Source organism: Ctenopharyngodon idella, chromosome 16 (assembly GCF_019924925.1).
Source record: "Ctenopharyngodon idella isolate HZGC_01 chromosome 16, HZGC01, whole genome shotgun sequence".
Lineage (NCBI taxonomy): Eukaryota > Metazoa > Chordata > Actinopteri > Cypriniformes > Xenocyprididae > Ctenopharyngodon > Ctenopharyngodon idella.
Genome location: NC_067235.1, coordinates 30,408,327 through 30,416,669, shown reverse-complemented (window position 1 = coordinate 30,416,669; position 8,343 = coordinate 30,408,327).

Sequence of the window (8,343 nt, the reverse complement as noted above, 5' to 3'; positions counted from 1 at the left end):
TTGAACGGTGATGCATCGCTAGCTGATTGGCTTGAGCGGATAGCTCGGTGGAAATCTGTGACCAAGCCGCTGGATCGCTGGATGGCGAAGTCTTCTGTAGTGATGGGTCAACAGCGTGTGGATCCATAAGCAGCTTTATTACACACAGCAGCAGTACAGAAAAGGGCAGAGCAATACCGTAGTCAGGGACAGGCAGGGGTCGAGGCAGGCAGCGAGAATCAGAGACGGGTCACAGGCAGAGATCAAGACAGGCAGCAAACAATATGGCCGTGGGAGCCATATTCACGACAGACTGTTTGGATTTATATGAAATGATAACACTACAATAAGAGTCCATTTGTAACATTAAATAAGGTTAATAAAAGTATTATTCATTGTTAATTTCAACATTTACATTTTACCATTTTAAAGTTGTCTCTTACATGAGTTATAATGCACTATGAATTAACATTAATGATCAATGTATAATTAATATATATAAATACTTTTCATACTTAAGTACAAAAAATATCACATACTTTAAAACTTTTACTAATATTCTAAACAGTGACTTTAACTTCTACCAAAGTCATTTTCTGGTAAGATATCTATACTTTTACTCAAGTATGGATTTCAAGTACTTTATACACCACTGGTATTTAGTATATAAAGATAAGTTAAGTGTTCTATATGTCCCGACAGCAGGGGAATCCTGGAGTGTTGAGGGAAACCTCAGTACTCACAGCGCCGCGATATAATGAAAGTTATATGTCTACCTCAGATTTAACGTTTGAATTGTACATCAGCATCAGAGAATAACGTTATAATCTCGTTCACTGTAGAGAAAGCTGCTTACATGTAGGCTACACAGGGAAAGTAACAGTGAAGACATTGAATTAAATGTAAACACAACTTTTGTGTCTTTATCAGCTTTTCTGCATATATAGGTACTGTCCCTGATAATCATCACACATGCACTTACCGCTTGCTCCCTTAAAGGTGCTCTTTGTAAGTTTTTGACTGTACTAAAGCATAAAAAATACCATAATATGTTTGCAGATATTTATTAAACATGCTGAGTTCACATACTCTTTCTCTGAAAACCATTGCTACAGCCATTTATTTTGACTTTGAAATTTGCGTTCCGTGTCGGAATTTCTGTTTTTGTTATGGTCTGTGCAAGACCGCATGTTGCCAATTTACCCAATAGTACTATTTCGCCACCCCAGGTTGCCAGTTGGCGGAAAACACATGCAGCAAATTGCAGCCATGAAAGCCAGCGAACAAACTGGTTCAGAGATCGCAGATTCTACCCGACCTAAAAAGCCTCAGCATCCATCAAAAAATCTCTATGAACAGGAGCATATTAAAACGCGATATCAACTCGTCATAAATCAATAAATCAACTAATTATCTTACAGTGTGTAAGTCTCCTTGCCTTCCACTGTCAATTGAGCTCGCTCCTGTTGCGTGTCTTCAAACTGGCAACCGGCGGGAGTGTCGAGTCTGAGGAGGAGGGGGCGGGGCAAACAATATTTCATTTGAAATCCACCTCTCTTCCCACCCCTTCCACCCTGCTGTCCACTTTCACTATGTCCATGTCTTCTTACAATTTCTCCTCTTGCTCTTTCCGCTACACCAATGTCCTCCACTATACTCAGCTCTTCACGTGAGCCAATATTTTATTAACAATAGAACATAGATAACATAACAAATGTTTAAACTGAGAAATTGTACAATTTTATGCACAAAATGAGCTCATTTCAAATTTGATGCCTGCTACAGGTCTCAAAAAAGTTGAGACGGGAGCATGTTTACCATGGTGTAGCATCTCCTCTTCTTTTTAAAACAGTTAAAGGCTATAGGTGAAAGATCTGGACTGCAGGCAGGCCAATTCATCACCCAGACTCTTCTACGACAAAGCCATGCTGTTGTAATAGCTGCGGTATGTGGTTTTGCATTGTCCTGCTGAAATACACAAGGCCGTCCCTGAAATAGATGTCATCTGGACAGGAGCATATGTTGTTCTAAAACCTTTATATTCATAGTGCCTTCTAAAACATGCAAGCTGCCCATACCGTATGCACTTATGCACCCCCATACCATCAGAGATGCTGGCTTTTGAACTGAATGCTGATAACACGCTGGAAGGTCTCCCTTCTCTTTAGCCCGGAGGACACGGCGTCCGTGATTTCCAACAAGAATGTCAAATTTGGACTCGTCTGACCATAGAACACTTTTCCACTTTGAAACAGTCCATTTTAAATGAGCCTTGGCCCACAGGACAACAACGGTGCTTCTGGACCATGTTCACATATGACTTCCTTTTTGCATGATAGAGCTTTAGTTGGCATCTGCAGATGGCACGGCGGATTGTGTTTACCGACAGTGGTTTCTGGAAGTATTCCTGGGTCCATTTAGTAATGTCATTGACACAATCATGCCGAAGAGTGATGCAGTGTCGTGTGAGGGCCTGAAGACCACGGGCATCCAATAAAGGTCTCTTATGCACAGAGATTTCTCCAGTTTTTTCGAATCTTTTGATTATGTTATGCACTGTAGATGATGAGATTTGCAAAGCCTTTGCAATTTGACTTTGAGGAGCATTGTTTTCCACAATCTTTTTATGCACTCTTTCACAGATTTGAAGCCTCTGCCCATCTTTACTTCTGAGAGACTCTGCCTCTGACATCCGTTTTATAGCTAATCATGTTACAGACCTGATATCAATTAACTTAATTAGTTGCTAGATGTTCTCCCAGCTGAATCTTTTCAAAATTTCTTGCTTTTTCAGCCATTTGTTGCTCCCGTGCCAACTTTTTTGAGACCTGTAGCAGGCATCAAATTTGAAATGAGCTCATTTAGTGGACAAAAGTGTAAAATTTCTCCCTTTAAACATTTGTTATGTTATCTGTGTTCTATTGTGAATAAAATATTGGCTCATGTGATTTGAAAGTCATTTAGTTTTTATTTTATTCAAATTTAAATAACGTCCCAGAGTTTGAAGAAATGTGTCAAATCGTTTGAGAAAAACTGTAATTTTTAATGTTTTAAATAAATGTCATTTTTGTGAAACAAAAAGTGTCTTCATTTTACAGTACACAAAATGAAAGCAGTAATAAAAAACAGCATCCAACTATTCTGATGACAATTACAGTACTGTATTTTTTTTTTTACTATCATAGAAATATACAATATATCAAACAATATACTGTATAGTTACCATGATTAAATGCACAGTAAGCATACTGTGAAATGAACTACAGCGATTTACTTCATAATTGCTGCCAGCAAGTCACTGTACATTCCACAGTATTCTTTATACAGATTAATATTATGCAATTTTACATGTTAACTCATATCCTTTGCTCCTCAAACATATAAACTTACATGAAACCACAGTGTTTGGTAGTGTATAAGGATTTTCTGGTTAAAATTGTAGAAAGATATAAAGATAATAAAACCTTTAGTTTCAGTCTTTCCTCAGGAGCATTTGTGTTGTCAGCCAGTGGGTGGGGACATGGCTTCTGGGCACTTAAATAGATCTCTGTATAGTCAAGTAGAATCCATATCACTGCTTTGAAGAGCTGCATGAACACTTGACAAAGACTTTGGTAAGCAAAGAAAACAATTACATTTAATACAACTTGTATGTTTTTGGTTTATTTTTCTATCATATTATAAAAAACAGTATTTAATGTTTATAAAAAAAAAAAAAAAAGAATGTATTTTTATATTGTATGTTTTTTTTATTTGCCATTTAATGGGTAAATTTGGTATACCAAACTATTCTACCACTTTTCTCTGAACATAAATTCAACTCAGCAATATAGACAAAGTACTGGAAAATTTATATATATTTGAAATGATTTCCATGTTTCTCACATCAGCTGTGACATCTGTTTACATCTCCATCAATGAGCTGCTGTTGCCACTGTCACTGTGGGAGGATATTAAGGTGCAGGGCTTCTAGGTTAGTATATATATATATATATGTATGTATCAGTGGAGATACACATTAATCATTTGAAAAAGACAATTTTATCAACTGTCTCCAAAGCCTGACTCTAGAATTATGTAAACTTATTGCGCTTCATTAACACATCTTAAATAATTAACATTACTCTTTTTTTTTTTTTTTTATTTAAAGGCACAGTGGATATCAGAATGATTATTATGATGAGATGGCTGTTTCACAGGTAAGGGTTTTTGAAACATCGTAAAATTGGTTCTTAATCTTTACAAATAATGAAGCATGTAAAAAAAATTCTTTGGCAATTGTACTGGAAAATTAAAAAAAGAAAAGAAAAAAAAACTACAGTGAAAACTTTCACTTTTTATGTTCTCAGCATACCTTTAGCTGCTGCTTTTACTCTATAAAAGTAACACTATTTTTTTTTTTGCACAGATGAACATATACAACACTGATAGACCTCATGTTAATATTTTGTGGACACATTTAATGTATTTAAAGCCCAGTAACACCATGCATTTAATCAGCATAATTATAAATGTAGATAATTATGAATATGAAACCACCTTTTGTTTTCTCATCCATTCTCTTCTTGTTCTATCATACTCCTTACAGAACTTTAGACCTTCCCTTCCAAGAAATTGTGAGGTGAAACACTATATCGATTTAGGGGGTGGTCTTCACGGTCTTCAGAAATGTATCCTGATGAATGGAGAAGTGGTTTATTCAAAAGAAGTGGTATATGCTGCACAAGAGCTGATGTACATCAACCAATAATACCCATCATCAACTAATTTTATCCATTATTTCTTTGTCTCCAAGCTAATTTCATGTTGATTCTTTTACTCTACTTTTTTTTTTTAAATTTACTTTACCTTAATTTGTTATCACTAGTACAATTACTATAATTCTGTTTTATGTAAATCATCTGTCAATCAACATCTGAAATAAAACATTTTAAAAATCAAGTCATTGTTGGGTTGCTGTGCTGTATGCAGTTTATCCTCATTTTTACCCCACGTTTGTTTTCCACTTTTCTTTTTGTGGCTTTACAGGAAACCACATTAAAATGCAGTATGGCCTTCATTGGTATTGCTGAGGATTTATGTGACATCAATGTACAGTAACTGACATGAAATAATACACATTAATGTCATGGAACTAATATACAGTACTGAAAATAAACTTTATTTTTCAATCTGAAATTGCTAGTAAATTGTCAAATTACAAAGAAATGGCAATTAAACATCACATTTAAAAGCTTTTAAATAATTTTAAATAGTGTTTTCTTGTAAACCATAGTCCAATATTTATTTCTTAATTTTTTTACAATTTCAAAAAATCATTTTTTACTGTGTAGAAATAATGAAATACACATACACAATTACACACAGAAGCACATAATATCTAATGTAGAATATCTATGACAGGGTGAGTAAAGATGTCAGAAAAAGAGAAATCTGTAGTTTCAGGTTCTTAGAAATGCAGTCTTTTTATTTATGCTGGTTACATACATTTATTATAAATGTTTAAATCATTTTTAAACAAAAACATTTCTTTAATAATGACTCTAAATACATAACAAAATACATGTACATAACATGTTATCTCACAATACAGCCTCAGATAACTTTATTTATCATTCTCAAATGATTGGTACTTCATATACAAATAAAAAAAGTTAAATGTGCTCATAATAAATAATGTTATATTAACTGTAGAGTTCACCCAAAAATGAAAATTCTGTCAAGGCAAGGCAAGGCAATTTTATTTGTATATCACATTTCATACAATGGTAATTCAAAGTGATTTACATAAAGAAGAACCAAATACATAATAATAAAAATGGAACGCATAAGTAATAAAAATAAAAGTAAAAACAGAGAATACCGCTATCTAGATGGAAGAGTTAGGAAGTTTCAGGGTGTTTTTTGTTGTCTGTCAGAGCAGATCTAAATGGATCTTCCTCATTAAATTACTCACCCTCATATTGCTCCAAACCCATAAGACCTTCGTTCATCTTCATCAACTAACCCTTTAAAACAACAACAACATTCAGAAGAGGTCTAGACAGATTTCAGCCTTATAGTGATACTTCACTGAATGGCCAATTTCACATGTATTTTGTGTATTTTCAAAATACAAAATACTGTATTTGTATTTAAATACATTTTTTCCACACATTTGGTATTTTTTATTTTTTAATACATTTTCATGTATTTATGCCCATCTCTGCGCATATCAGTTCAGAGAGGCATTTATTTTAAATAAAAGTAAAGAAAATATTTGAAAAGTGGAAATAAATTGCCTAATGAGCATTTAATAGTGGGAATAAAGTGCATTTAATAGTACATTTAATAGGCCTATAATTAAAAAATATATAATCATATACACTGTTATGTTGTCATTGAATATTGTTTTACAATATACTGGTGCAAATAGTATTTATTTGTACTAATAGCATCTAACAACTTACACAGTGCAAATAGTATCTAAATACTATTTAAGTACAAAGAAAATACTGCTATTTTTACTTACGTAAATAGCAATTATTGCAAACAGCCTCTGGCTAATTTAAAACTTTTGCCAAAAGGTGCCAACCTCTCAACAAATATAATCATTCAAATACAAAGTTATAACACACCACAGGACAAATATAGATATTGTACAAATGAAGACTTGGGACATTTGTGTCTTGGGAGTGTCAAGTGTTTTTGTGTGGTTTCTGCCTGTGTCAAATGATGCAGTGACATACTGTAAAGAACTGTGTTGACTGACAGAGACCTGCTTTTCAAATCCAAATCTAAAATGTTATCAGTCATGCATTTTTGTTTTGCCTAGAAACTGCTTTTTCCTTCTGTTTTACTGATAGTGGGTAGTGATAATCAGTCTTACATACAGTGTGTACATAAAGTGTGACTTTTGTGTAACATGTTACACTACTGTACAGTCATTACAGTTTTAATTACTTAAGTTCAGTATCATATACAGTAGGCATGTATGGTGAATTTTAGAGTGTAAAAAAGATGACAAAATGTACATACAGCACTATGGTTACAAAAAAGTCAGTTCAATCATTACAAAAAAACGATTATGATTGATTTCTGGGCTATAGTCAAAGTGGATAATGAAAGCAAAAGTCACCTCAGTGAGTACTGTATGACATGCACTGTGTCTTTAGACTTCACACAGGTTTAAGGAATTATTGTCTTTTGCCCTGTGCTACATATAGGCACTAACATTTACTTAATGATTTCTTCTCAGACCTGGGCGTGTTGAACAGTTTCATCAGACTTCTTGCTAGATCCTTCCGAAGTTGGTGTGATGTATTGGTCTTTTCTTTTCTTTTTTTCTTTTTTGTCTCTTCTTTAGGTTATTCACACACTAGTTCCTCTTATTGGACTGTGCAATTTACACTTTTACACTTTTCACAGCTGCCAGTATTTTACCGTAAATTTACAGGTAATTTTTTTACAGTGTACAAACAACCCTTTCTTTTCAGTGATTCTATAGAATTCTATAACTGAATCGAGATGATTTAAGCAGCTAGCTTTACTGAATAGGGTTTGGATTCCTTTATATAAATTACAGACATTTGAAAAATAATTCCTGTGGAGACTAATTATATTATAGAATAATATAAATTCAAATACATAAATGTATGTTCCAGTATGTTCACATCATTCAGAGCTCCATGCCTGAATGGCACAATGACTTGTCATTACAGAATGGTATTCAAATATAGTCTATCGATGTGTAGTCATGAAGCTAAAAGCAAACCTTACAAAAAAAAAAAAAAAAAAAAAAAATCAACAAAATGACATTTAAAAAATGATAGTGAGATGTGTTGAGAAATGTAGAAAAAGTCTAACAGAACAAATTTAATTGTTGCTTTTGGTTTCTTTTTTAGCTGCCTTGGGTAAATTCCAGGTAGCAGTGGGTGGGGATGTTTGGGTCCTCAATAAAAGCTCAAGCAGAATCCACATTTTTCCAGATTCAAAGCAACTTTCATTGCTTTAAAGAGACGACTGAACGCTCTACAAAGACTTGGTAAGCAAATATAAAATTAGATTTTAAATTTATATTAAAAATTATGTTTATTATTTATATCATATTATAAAAACACTGTAATTAATGTGCCTATTTTTAATTAAAAATTTTAGGGTTTTATTTTATTTATGGAAAAATCATTATCATTTATGCATCTAACAATCCTAACCATTTCTTTAAGAATCACTAGTATTGAAGATTTTATACCGCCTGGCTTTGTCATTGTACAACAATGACATTACACTTCCATTATTTATGTCTAAATTTAAGGTGACCAGATTAAGGTGTCCAGATGGAAGCTGGAGAGATTTTCTAGTTCAGTGGTCAAAATGTCACTGAAA